The 14,577-nt window shown below is 36.6% G+C and overlaps 2 long non-coding RNA genes across 3 annotated transcripts in view; one reads left to right on the top strand and one right to left on the bottom strand.

Annotated features, from left to right (window-relative positions):
* Positions 1–14,577, top strand: part of LOC145671881 (uncharacterized) — a 516,485-nt gene that overhangs the window by 121,650 nt on the left and 380,258 nt on the right. The window lies entirely within an intron of this gene.
* LOC145671882 (uncharacterized) overlaps positions 1–14,577 on the bottom strand; it is a 164,169-nt gene that overhangs the window by 74,634 nt on the left and 74,958 nt on the right. The window contains exon 2 of the long non-coding RNA XR_014128551.1: positions 12,978–13,131. This is a non-coding gene — a long non-coding RNA (uncharacterized LOC145671882). The remainder of the gene's footprint in view (positions 1–12,977; positions 13,132–14,577) is intronic.

Raw genomic sequence — 14,577 nt, 5'->3', positions numbered from 1 at the left:
TTCGGAATGAACACTATAATGATTAATTTCATATTCTTTAAACAATTGTTTTACATGCCGATTATATAATTCACCACCTAAATCTGTTTGTACGTTAAACACAGGTAACTTGAAATTTTTAAAAATTTTTGTTATTGCTTTTACCATTTCAGGACCTTTCTTTGTTTTTAACGGAACACAATATGCATAACGTGAAAAAATGTCAATACAACATAATATATATTTATAATTATTATTATACTTTGCAATATTTTGCATATCTGCTAAATCCATTTGTAATGTTTCATTTGGTGCACTAACATAATACTTTTTACGTTCAAAAACTTTACGAGCTGGTGCATGTAATGTATAAGCATCTTGAGAAGCTAACCATTTTTTAATTTTCTTTTTAGATAACTTTGTTTTGCGTTGTAATGTTTGTATACTTGATAAAGAATCAGGATTTGAATAATCATAATATATTTTTGATAATTTTGTCATTTTACATACTATATTCTTTCCAATGTTTAAATAAATTAGCTACTACTGCAGGACTAGGAGATTTTCTTACTTTACGAATACGATGTCTACTACTACCTATAGGATACCACCTATTCATGAATACCCATGATAAATTCATGAATACCTATAGGATTTCTTGAATATTTTCTTGTACGAACAACATCATTTACTAAATCTATAATATTTGAACCTGGTATTGTTTTTTCATGAATACGTACTGTACCAGACTTATCCCACTGAATTTTATTACAACTTGTCAACTGTTTTAATAATAGATCTGTTTTCCTACGAAGTGTTTTCGGTACTGATTGTAAAATGTCTTATACAAATGGTAAAATAGAAGTATTGCTATCTTGTTTGGAAGTTGATGATGATGATGATTTTTCTTCTTCTTGAATGATAGGTAAAGTAATAGGTTTATGTGAAGAAGATGTATACTGTAAATAACGATGCAAAGCTTGTTGATATAATTTCCACTTTTGTTGTACACTAAGATCACGACGTTTTAAGATGTTGTTCATTTCTTCATCTAAACGTGACTGATGTGAATCTATGGATTTAAGATTCGATTGAATTTCATGTACAGCATTTTCAGGAACTAAAATCATTTTACGTAATTCTGACATACTTAACGACTAAAAATACTGCTTCCCACTGCTGCAAGAAGTGGTCCCAAGATTAACGGTAAAAGAGCACCACCTTTCTGTAGTAACAACTTTTTCTTTTTATTCAATGCAGTATGTTGCTGAGATAGAGCACGTAAGATCTTTTTATGTCTACGTAAACGTTGCTTCTGACGAGAATTTAAAGGGATGTTTCCTTTTATTGTGTTTTTAGCTACTTGAGATATTGTTCTTATTAAATCCCCTGAAGCATTTTGTAAAATTTGTTTTCGTTTGGTATTCTTGCATTTGCACAGCGCACGGAGCGTGCTGTAGTGTTGTTTCACCTTCAACATCTTGATGCAGACTAAACAAAAATTTCTGTATGCATGTCTTTTACGTTAGCGTACACATACATGATTTCATTCGGAAAAATATTTGTACGTATTCGCAATGCATCGTTTGTTTTTTGTGTCAAGTCAAATAATAAATAAGTGTGAGGCTCTCGTGTTACTTCTTCGAACACACTCACGACTTCTTTACTATACCGAGGCATAATTTGCCTTGCTAAATATTGTATTTGTAATTTATCACGTGGATTTTTAAATACTATAATATAATGTGCATTTAAACTAATATCACGTGCATGTTTTCTTTTTGGAAATAAATTTTGAATAATAAATATTACAGTTAACTTTTTGTGATGTGCATACTTTGTAAATAAATTAGCAACATCACCATTAGTTTCTGACATTAAATCATCAAGTATTAATAATGAATTTTCTTTGATTTCAAAATTATTCATGTCAGGTATTCCCTCTACAAAACGTATTTTTGCATTTGCATCTAATTTTGGTATTACTGCGCCATAACACCAAACAATATCATTAAACTTTATACTAAACATTTGATCATGTTCATTAAGTAAACGATTTACAAAACAAGTTTCACCAGCCCTTGAAGGACCAGCGATTAAAATAGTAGAGGGATGTTGAAACTTTAACATCTTGTAATCAAATGAATGCATACAATAGAGACTCTGCTTTATATACACACTCACACTCATACATTGAATATCAAGTTTCCAAGGGAATTTTAATATTTTCACAATCGTTGATTGTTCGGAGCATACATAGTAAACGAAATGGATAAAAATCACTGGGATATAAGATTAAAGCTGGAGTGACTAGTTTATACATTGTTTGCACAGCAAACGAAAATATAAAAAGAATAAAATAAATTAAGAATAAATTAAATAAATTAGGAATAAATTAAGAATAAATTAAAAATAAATTAAAAATAAATATTTTTTTTTACATTTGATGATGGTTCGGGGTTTTATTACACGAAAGAGACATTCATACAAGTCACATTCACTCATTCGTGGGCCTATAACCGTAAGGTACACTTGCACGTTTTCGTATTGGTTCATCGTCGGTTATGTCAGGTTCGTCAATCCGTTTTCGTTTTTTATTGACCTCACGGTGTGTCTTTGTCTCTCTACAGCTAAAGATACGGAACCCCGGTCTACGAACGATGCTATTTGGGTTTTCTATTACTGTGGACTCTAATTGTCCAGACACTAGTTTATAGAAACTCTCAAAGTTAATTTTCTGAGAGGTCCTATCATTTAGTGTTATCCCCCTAATTTTGTATAAATGCCGAACATCCCCTTGGGCGTTTGTTAGCCGCATAGCATAATTTTTACAGCCTAGACCAATAAAGGTTGTAAACTCCCAACCTTCAGAAATTTCATTCGTCAGATCACCCAAATAGTTTCCGAGCGGTAACAAGGGTTCCTCATCTTTTTTCTGTAAGTACATGATACTGTCAGTGTCACAGTAGATTACTCTGTCAGGTCCTACAGTCGTCAGTAGTTCGTAAAGTCTAAGTCTAGCCCACGAAGTAATAAATGCGGCTAGTATCACATTGGAAAACTCCAACGGAACGTTTTCATTTTCAATGTCTCTGTACGTGAGAATTAGATGGTCATCATCAATTGGTACCACACTTTGAATTTCATACCTTGTCGTAGTTAAATACCTAAGAAAGGTAACCTCATCACTAACGATTATACTCTGCGACATGTCTGTGCGTTGCCCCCACTTTCCATACAATGAATTGAGGTATAGTGTCGCACATTGCCTCAATCCCGGGTTCATCCTAATATTGTCATAATTTAATCGTATGCCTTCATGGACATAATATTCATCGATATATTTTTGTTTGTCTTCTTCAGTGGTACAGTAAGCAGGAAAACCAGAGGCTTCCTGCTTCATCTGAAGGAAGGAATTCACATAGGTCCCGAACAGCCCTCCTGAATTCCCCTCTTCAGGATCTAAGAGTTCAAATTCCCATATCTCATGTATATCGATTATTTTGTAACCTTTTTTAAGAGCAAGGTGTAACTCTGGTGTGCAAAATGTTCCTGTGAGAGCACACTCAGCATCGCTATGGGTACATTCGTTAGTGTTTTCTTCTTCCATGCATGTGCGGCAAAGGCCGAAAAGTAATCGACCTCCCGCAACGTATGGTAAGATCGGAAAGTAGAGGTCCTTTGCAGGGACGATTGTGCATTTGACTACACCGTGAATACTTTCCACATCTGGAAAGTCCGGTCCCGTATGAATCTTAGGTGATTTAACCGGCATAGGTTTACGTGCCATCACCCAAGGGTATAACGATGTTACATCGGCGTAGGAAATTCGCTCATCACTCGCACAATTGACGTATGAACGAAAGACCTCCGTGCGACCACCATTGTAACAGTTCTTAGGAATAAGAAAATCAGGTAGATTAGTACTACGTTCTTGAACAAACTTTTGCACTTCCTTATCCGTCTTTACCTTATTGTCCCAAGAACATTCCCATATTTCGTATAGGTTTACACCTATACTTTTCAGGTACCTACGGCGGTGCATGGTTTGCTCATATCGTTTCTCCATCGTATTGTACGAGTCCTGGGCATCGTGCAAAACCGCGTCACGGTTAAAGGGGAAACAAAGGCGGCAGGCATGGAAATAACACCCGTAAAAGTCGAAGGCAGCGTTGAGTCCTTCGTGCCATCCATCGACCTTGTACCTACCAATATACTTTTCCCCACCTCTCCTAGCATGCTGGATTTCTATCCCTAATCGGTCTTCCATATACATAAGCCATTGCATAGCTTTTGTACTATACTTGGTCTTACGATGAAATCCCAACGCGAGAATGATAGGAATAGTATTCTCCGGTAAGTGCAAGGTACGATATGTCCGCATTGCAAGACTTGCAATGGTAGATGATGTTATGAAACATTGCAAACCCTCCGTTTTCTCTTCGATGATATCGCTAAACTTAATGACCGCTTCTGTTAGAATTCTAACATCATTCTCACAATAAGCCAGCATATCCGTCTGCAGGTTAAACTCCTCGCCACTTTCCGCACGTTCTTGGTGCCAGGCTTCCAGTTGTTTTCTTTCTTCCGTGCTTCGCCCTTCAGGATCATAGTACTCAAGTGGAGGGTAGGGACCAACATAATTTTGATTCTCTTCAGTATTGAATAAATATGGGAAATCTCCCTTCTTTAAATTTTGACTAAGGCCTAACGTTTTTGGTAATTTGGATAATTTCACGCCAATATAAAGGAAAGAGTCGCGGAAAAAGATACGATTACCTATGCTGATATTAAAAATCTTTTGACCCTGAATAAGGATACTAGGTACAATATGCTGGTTTTCTATTAGAGTTCTAAGACAGAAGAGACCATCGTAGCGACTACCATTATGGGCGATTGCCACGATCTTCTGAAAGACAGGACGCTCTACTAACACATGGTTAATAAAAGCCGTCATTGTCTTAAAAGAAAACGAACGATTTCCAACATTGTCACCGCACGTTTTACAGGGCTCATGGATACCTTTTCTTATACAGGCATGACAAACATGACGACAACATACCAGTACAACTTCGTGTTCCCTTTCACCGCGCTCATTCGGTGCCTTCAACATCGTCTCTACATCATAGGTGATGTACATAAACCTTTTCGTATGAACAGGTCGCTGTCTGAACAAAACATGTATGGTTTGTATCAACATATGCGCGGCACGTTGAACAAAAATGTTCACCACACATGTGATCAGATTTTCGCCCTCTCTTATCAAAGATGACGCCGCAATTGATGCAGAGCTTTACATTATCACATACAGATCTAGCCGATTTATTACGTGTCAGATGATTATTAAAGCATTCACCTTCAGCAAACTCTCTATTGCATGCATTGCATTTAATTCTGTTTACAGTATAGTCCCGTTCGTGAGTATGTTCGCAATAAGTACAACGAGTTTTACATTTGTGTGCATGTGATCTTTCATCATAAGCTTCCAAACAATAATAACAATACTTTCGTGCCTTGAGGAAAGTTCTAATGTTACGAATGGGTTCAAAATGACCAATAGTGTTACCTCTTAGATAAAGGATAAAAATCTTATTTTCTGCCGGTTCTCCCGGGTAACGTACTATATATTCCCGGTTATTCTTTTCATGCTCCTCATAAACTACGATTTGATATTCCCCTTTCAAATATGCTTGAAAGAGGTCCAGATCGGAAAAGTCACAACCTTGCTTACTTTCAACGTTAACCCCTGCCATCTCGCAGAGAACTTCTGCTTTAAGAAGCCATGTATCTTGGTTTCTTGTTCTTAAATTATACAAATCATGTTTTGTACCGTGGAGCTTTACTTGGCCCCATACAATGGCCATAGGGAGACAGTAAATATTTCTATTTTCAATGCGAATTAATCGCTTTTCTAAGTAATCTTGGTATTTTGCATATTTATCAACGGCACTCGTTGTATTATTTCTTCCCTGGCCGTGCATACTCTCAGCTATGTGGAATCGAAACAAAAGTTCTTGCCCCAAAAGGAACACTTCATTCGAATTTAATACTCGTTCGATTGAAGTGAGGACTGTCCTAGCAGTGAAATTGCCCTTTCTTCTAAACGGAACGTACACTGGTTTGTTGTTGGTACTATTACTACTCTCTATGTATAAGCCAATGTAGTCCGAGGGGCGTGCGTTGGAGATCACATGTTCCAACGCAAAATCAATTAAACTTTCGATATAAGCTTCTGGGTTATTAATGTTCCTTTCATCACCCACAGGTCTGACGGCAATTTCATGTCCCGTAAGATGGAACTTACGAAACCTTTGTCTGCTTTCTCTTACAACTTCGAAATTACTATTTCTTTGATTATCCCCACCATTATTATTATCACTACCACTACCACCTGTACTACCACTATTAGGACTACTAGTAGTACCAGTTGTACTATTGTTGTTTATGTTGCCATGACCAGCCATTGCTGGAACATTGGCATATGACGGGTCAGGCTGAGGAGTAACAAACATTTGGTCCCCATAGTCATGATTATCCTGTACACAGTATTCAGGTGGATTATATACAGGATTTTCTCCCTGGACTTGTTGCGTGGGTATAACCACAGCATTGTCCTCGTTTTGAACCAAACTCCTCATTTCTTCAGCTGGTATTTCATCGGAATTTTGAGTGCCAATCCCATTTACTTCATCTAAGAAAGCTAAATCTTCATTTGTTAATTGATATAGATTATTAGGACTCAAGTTATGATTTTCTTGAGGGGGCATGACTATGGCATTATTTTCGGATGGGATTAAGCACGGTTCCGAAACAAACCGCGTGCCAAAATCAAGAAAGTCCGATAACTCTGTATCTTTTATTCTATCCACCTGACCTTCCCCACATGATAATAAATAAAAGAGTTTTGACTGTGCCGATTCGTAAGTATCACATGTACGGAAAAATCCATACAAAAATAAATCTATTATATCAGCACTGCTTACGCAGTGCTGGAGAAGTAATGTATCATTACCTTCGAAGGCACGAAGGGCGCGTAGGAGTGCGTCGCATCTCCCCGACCCCTGATATCCCAGCCTGTTCAATTCCATGATGGCTTTCCAGGTACTGAAGACCCTCGGGTAGTCGTTGAAACCGCGCACCAATTCCTGGAGATAAATTTCATCAACCATATTCAATTCTTCGGACGGGCAGAAGAAATCCATCTGAAAGAAATAAAACAAAGAAAAAACTATTTTGAGTTATCAAGTTGACGTTAATATATCACTTGAATATAAAAGAGAAAGAGAGCACATTCAATTACTTTCAACCTATAGTTATATTTTAATAATATGTAAATAAAAAGCACACTTATTCTCAATCTATAGTCAAATAATGATATGTAAATAGAAAGCAATTTGTTTAATTTATGAAAAAAAATCAGTAATCTATTCTTTTAAAATATCCAGACACAATAAGTCTCTCTCTGTTCATTAATATTGGTTAAATACAGCTCAAATATGTATAATTTCTTTCTTTTTTTAAAAAAACAATAAGTGAAGAAATACACACCTTTCAAGCCTTAGTTGTTCGTTCACAAAACCAGAAAAAGAAGAAAAAATGTTGACTCTGCGGCGCTGTAAGGCTGAACAACAATATATCTGGGTGTTCCATTTGTGCTGCTACCACCACTCAAGGTTCGGCAAAGCTTCAATGTCTGGAATACAATAGGCTTGAATCAATTTCTTTATACTTTATTTAATACTATTAAAACTATATCGTTAATTAATTAAGATGCGCTAAAGCTTGTCCTTGATCTTACACGTACGCTGCCGTGAAAGGAAATGATACCCCCACACGCCAAATGCAAGTTATATCATGTCCTATTATGTATTGCACAACCACTACTACTAGTGACATCTAGCGGCAAAAGTCATAATTAAAGATTAGTTGTGCGTTGAAAGTTGAGCACTGCTGACGCGTGTGTGACAGAGTTCCGTATATTTCTCAGGTGAGTATAGTATATATATGTTTTCAATGTGTAATAAACCATAGCACATATTCACTTCATTCAAATACATATGCTTGTATATTCTGTTGGTCTTAATATTCTATAAAAGTATTGAAGATCAAACGCGTATAAGTAAAACTATTGGGTTAAATAAGGAATATAAACCCAAACTTTCAGTGACAGAGCAAATATTTACTTAAGTGGTGCGGTACCACATCATTTCTGGGGTATGAAGCCCAGTCTTTCAGTGAGGGACCTCTCTACTAGTATTGCTGCATACGTTTACATTGAAATCCTACTGCCAAAAAGACGGGTAAAACCATCTCTCTCACTTCGAAATCCATATATAAAACAAGAAACGTTCAGTAATGGGAGGCATTACTCTTAAACACCGGTATAGTCCCCCTTTTCCCCAACGCAAAAGAGTGCATTCAGTAATTGAAAAGTTGTGAGGGGGAATTCAGTCCGGGGATAGTGCCCCTTTTCCCCACGCAAAAGAGTGCATTCAGTAATTGAAAAGTTGTGAGGGGGAATTCAGTCCGGGTATAGTGCCCCTCTTCCCCACGCAAAAGAGTGCATTCAGTAATTGAAAAGTTGTGAGGGAGAATTCAGTTCGGGTATAGTGCCCCTCTTCCCTACGCAAAAAGAGCACGTTCACTATTTGGAAAAGTTGTGAGGGGAAATTCAGTCCGGGTATAGTCCCTCTTCTCTACGCAAAAGACTGCGTTCACACTGCATTGGATTCTCTTTCTGCATCCCTAACAAGATATTTCGTATTTCATTTCATTTTTTACAAAGCCAATATTTATTTTTCTCACTCATTACCTTGCTTAATATAGAGTTAGTATGTACAAAAAGCATGTGACTACCATATGATTAAGATTCTGAATACTGCAACACATGTTAAAAATACGCAAGTTCATATTCCCAAGACTTATTCAGAAATAAAGAACATCTACCTTAAATTTCTCTCACTTAATAACATTCTTTCATTTGTCATGTCTTGGAAAAAGAACCGTTTGAGTATTTACTACGTTTCGTGATGAACAAGCTATTCTAACACGAATTCAAAGGGAGAAGTCCACAGCTATGATCCAAAATGAATCAATGAACGTAGTTCTTTTCTTTCGAGTCTAATTGTGGGAAAGAAAAGTTTACACATTTACGTAAAAATTGCAATATTCGCATGTATCTTGGAAAATTGCATCCACTATAAGTACATTTTTTCAGTATGAAAACACATTAAAACACTTTTTCTCGGTTCTGAACACTTTGTGAATACATCTGTGCACTTAATACTGACTGATTTTCTAAATATTAGGGATACAAGCAAAACAAATGTCTATCTTTCTGTTGAACTTAATTATTTTACACTAAACAATATATTTTGAACATTATCTGTAGTAAATATTGAATAAGTATGTGTTCTAAAAGTGTTCTTTATGTGTAAATTGCTTATTTTCCGAAAAGACTTCCCAATATGAATACAGATTCACGACAAATCATTCAGACACAATGTATTTATATAAAATCTACCATCAAAAAATATTGGACAGTACGCAATTCTGTTTAATCACAATTTCAGTTATAAAGATTCAAAGAAATTGCACACTTGATTTTTGCCGTAAAGTCCATCAGTGGCGGGTCTTAAGGCACATTACCAAACATTTCTAAAATACCAACTATTATGTATTAAACTATAAAGTATCTCATTGACGGTTCTTAAGGGACGTCACCACACATTTCTAAAACTATAAAGTATCTCATTGACGGCTCTTAAGGGATGTCACCACGCATTTCTAAAACTATAAAGTATCTCATTGACGGCTCTTAAGGGATGTCACCACGCATTTCTAAAACGCCAAAAAAATTCTGCAGTAAACTATAAGTCTATCCGTCATTGGCGATTCTTAAGGGATGTCACCACGCATTTTTCTCTAAAAAGAATAACACTGCCAAGATATTTTTCGTGTAAAATTCCCCCACATATTCTTAACTATAATAATAATAATGCTAGTTCCATTCTTCACTCTTTCCTGTGATCAACTTGTCCAAAAACGCAACCGAAACGGAATAAAAACTCAAACATAGTATTCAAACAACAGTTTAATTATTCGTAAAACAATTCATAAGGCGCTAACACCGTCAACTAATCTCTTTTTAAAAAGCAAATATTTCGTTCCTTCGTGGTGACCGTTCAGGAAGCTAGCTTTTCCGGTGTTGGTAAACCCATTGGGCGTTATGCCCCCATGTATGGATCCCCCGATTTTCGGTAAACACGGAAGGTGATATAAGTCAGACGCGGTTCCCTCAGGTTCGGGGCACTATGCCCCATGTATGGTTCCCCCCCGGTTTTGGCAAACATGAAAGGGGATATAAGTCAGACGCGGTTCCCCCAGGTTTGGGGCACTATGTCCCCATGCATGGTTCCCCCGGTTTTGGCAAACATGAAAGGGGATATTGGCAAACTCTTAGTTCGTTTCTACACTATGTTAATTATTTTCATAAGAAAAACAATATGTGTTAATTTTCTAGGGGGAGTCCCACCATTCGATACTTATGCAAATATATCTAATCAATTATAATAATATAAAACTTACATGAATATGATATCTTCTTCTTTGAACAAGGCACAGAAAAAATATCCAGAAAAAACACTAAAGAAATAACGCAAAAGCCTTCGCAAGCAAGATTGTCAATACAGGAAATGTGTACTGCACTTATATAATATATTTTTTATTTATTCATTAACATAAGGGGAATGGAATAGAGGAGGAAAAAATAAAGTAAATGAATTTGTCTTGTAATACAGCATTGCATCACTCTGCAAAGAAGCAGAAAAGAATTGGGGTATTTCCTTTGTCGGTATCTTTCCGAATCGAAGAAAATATTTCTTTCTTTCTTTTTCTATAGAGGTAATACCAGGGAATTTTCACACAATGCCTAAAGTTTGAAAAACATCGCCAGCATGTCTGAATTCGTACCTCAAAGACGCCAAATTGTCGTATTTTTCACGGCAAATAGTTGTTTACCAAGCAATAAAATTCGTTAGCTGGGTTCAGGCGACAATGTTCCTAGATTTTAAAATTCCGGCTTTATTCAGTAAACTACATAGCTATCATTTTCAACATCTGTTTCAATAACTTGTATTTTGCCGAAAAGAACAGCACAATTATTTTATGTGGCAATACACAGAAACCGTTCTACAGGTTTTTTGTGTGTTGTTTTGCAGTACTCAATATGAGGCTATCAACATTGAGTCCAAGGCCAGTCTGGCACCATCAACTTGTTTGTTTGTCTGAATGGGCGGGGGAAGGTTGTTGTTTCCAGAACCAACCACCAAAGTGGTTTGAAGTAAACATCCTTTGTGACTAGAAATGTATGTCAGTTGTCGCGAGGTGGGGAGAGGGTAGAAACCTGTTCACACAAGCTGAAGCCAAAGAGAGGCGGGGAAGGGTGGGGACAAGAAATGTATGTCAGTTGTCGTGAGGTGGGGAGAGGGTAGAAACCTGTTCACACAAGATGGAGCCAAAGAGAGGCGGGGGAAGGGTGGGTTCTCCCGCACACTCAAACTAGAGGGAATGATTAAACATTGGAGGCGGGACAAACTGGTCTTTCCTGGCCAATCATATCGCAAGGTTGTTTGCATAGGGTGTGTGAAACTGAACGTCAATCTCCCAACGCTCAGTCATGCAATGGATGTTGGAGAGAACACAGGACCTTGCGTATCTGCAAATTTTGTACTGAGCAACGCTGAAAAATGGCAATGTTAAGTCTATCATTTAAGAACCACGCAAGCTAAACGAAAGAAGTGCAGTTCGCAACAAAAAAATAAATGAAAATAAATAAATATTTCTTCCTTTCCTTCCTTTTTTCTCCCATCTTAATACTTTACTCCGTAAAACAAAGCACCATTAAAAATCATTGCTAAACATTGGAGCTTAAAGGGTGTAATCATATTCATTATTCATAATTTTCTAGTTCAAATAAGAGTGTTCAATTAGTTACGAGCTTTACAAGTCAGATCATAATTAAATTAATGGGGAAAAACCTTGTGGGAGCTAGGGACCGCGTTTTAAGCCATATACTGAAGTTCTAATTATCTAAATCATAGTTTTAATTCTAATTTAATTATAATTTCGATTCAAAAAACGTATAGGTTCATGTTTAAAGCTAGGAACAGCGTTCAAAGCCGTATCCTCAATCCAAAATCGTGTTGGATCGCGTTTGAAGCTAGGGATTGCGTTCAATGACGTATACCAATGCTCTAATTATCTAAATCGTAGTTTTAATTCTAATTTGATTATAATTTTTAAAATTTCGATTCAAGAATCGTATAGGAGCGTGTTTCAACAAGAAAGAAGGTCATTCCACTTTTCCAAACAACCTCTATTGCACAACTAATAAAACCACTTCCCCCAGAAACCTCCCCCAAGGACGGGGCGGCCTCTCCAAGGCCGACACGGCCATATTGGCATCGAAAGTCGTTAGGTAATAAAGCAATTAAGAGGGCAATAAAATCTATTGTCTGCGACTTTCAGCTCCAGGTCTACTATGTTTCTGCTAATCAACGTTTCGATCCATTTATATAACATCCATCGATCCATTTAGATATATATAGATATACAGGGTGGCCAGAAAGCCCCTATACGCCCGAACTAAATGCGTGTAACCAGTGGCGAAGCGTAATTCCTACAAGTAGGGTAGGCCCGACAAACTAATAACACTAATAGCATTTAATGTACCATAAGATGTTTAAAATTAAAGTCAGAATTTTATTTTCCTTATTGAGTTAAACAAAAAAAAATCATTTATTTCAAAGAGCATTCTTAGTTGTATTTCTAACACTGTTCAGAGTTGAATTTATGTGTATGCATACATAGTAGTGTTTTTGTTTTTGTTTTTGTGGTTTAATTTAACAAGAAAAAAATAATAGGCCTATATAAGCAAAAGTAGAAGGTAAGTAGTATATTATTATTATTATTATTATTATTATTCAACAAATACTTACATGAGGAAAATACCTAATATGTATTAATGGAATATTCCCATTTAGCTCCACTACAAGTATTTTGAAGTGCAGTTCATTTTTCTTCTGTCTGGGATTTACAGGGAGGATGAGGGGAGTTTCGTAGTTGCTGATTTCATTTCCTGCATAATTGAAACTGGAAAGAGATAAAAGTACATTCTTACAGTTAACTGTCAAATTTCTTGGATAGGTGTTTGTTACTTGCATCTCTCACTTTAAAGTAAGTACAATACTGCATTAATTAATGCATCATGTGATAATGACTTCTCTAGAAATATTAATGCTCAGAAGGAACTTCATTGCAATCGACACAAGATATTTAATACTGTATTCTATACATATGTAAATTTCATATTTAAGGGGATGACTTCTGGCCTTAAGCACTCACCGAAATTTTATCGAAACTTTTTATGGTTTCATATATATTACAGAATTTTCACGTTTCCAGAAATAAAGTTAGCAAAGCCTCTCCCGGAACAAGCAAAGCCTCCCGAAACAAAATCGATAATACCTCACTGATTCTATGAAATGGAAAATTCAACTAAAATTTCACACAAATATTATTATTTTATCCTTACGGTAGCGTTTGGTAAATTTATACGCATGTTTTATGTATTAGACTTATATTCTACATGCCATTATGGAGCAGGTCCCATGTAAAGAAAAAAGCTACTCTGTATAACTTTTGAGAGTATATACCTACATTATACAAGCTATTACTAGTAGTACATAATTCTACACATAAACTTCTTACTCTGTGTTTAGGAATTCATTTTATAATATATTAGCATTGAAAGACGCCATCAACGCTAAAACTAAACTCTCAGAGCTAAGCCTTCGCACCTACCCAACAATGCGTGCAATCCCCAGCGATAATAGCTTCGCTCTCAGAGCAGCACAGCCTGTAAACCTATCAAGCGAGCTAGTGAGGCTCAGACGGAAGGGACTCCGAGTGTTTCCAACCTACTACAGTATTTTGTTACCGAAAAAACGATGTGTTGAAGTATTGACTATTTTATAAGAAACCAAAGATAAGGAAAATATACGGTGAAAAACAGGGTAGGCCCGGCCTCAGAGCCTCATAGTACCCTTCGCCAACGCGTGTAACAATGCAAGATGTTAAGATACGTAAGAATCTCCCATGCTAGTCGCTGATATGGCAACAGTGCTCTTCACGTGAATTACCGCATAACTGCCACATGATTACCTGCGGAGGAAGGAGAATAAAATGTGCGTTGACCAATTCATTACATCATCTTTCCGTGTTTGTGAACGAGAATGACAGGTACCAGTTACTTCACTTTAGAGGAGCGCTTAGTTGCAAGTGTGTGGAGTCCATGAACGGAAGCATAAAAACGAAAATACGCCGCAGGTATGGATAAGTTTCGTGAACGGTTCGATAAGGAGCCACCAAGTCGTCAGAGAAGCGTGGAAAAAGAAAGCTTTTCGCCTTGGAAGTGTTTTGGATATTCCTCGGAAATAACTTGATAAGGAAAGGCTCAAGACTACTCAGAAATTGAAAATAGCAATGAAGCAAAGATACCGGCGTGGCAGGTTTTAAATTGACCGGTTCGCTTTCCAC

The sequence above is a fragment of the Thermobia domestica genome, chromosome 15 (genome assembly GCF_964235325.1).
Source record: "Thermobia domestica chromosome 15, izTheDome1.hap1.1, whole genome shotgun sequence".
NCBI classification, from domain to species: domain Eukaryota; kingdom Metazoa; phylum Arthropoda; class Insecta; order Zygentoma; family Lepismatidae; genus Thermobia; species Thermobia domestica.
This window is presented reverse-complemented; position numbering and strand designations above follow the sequence as displayed.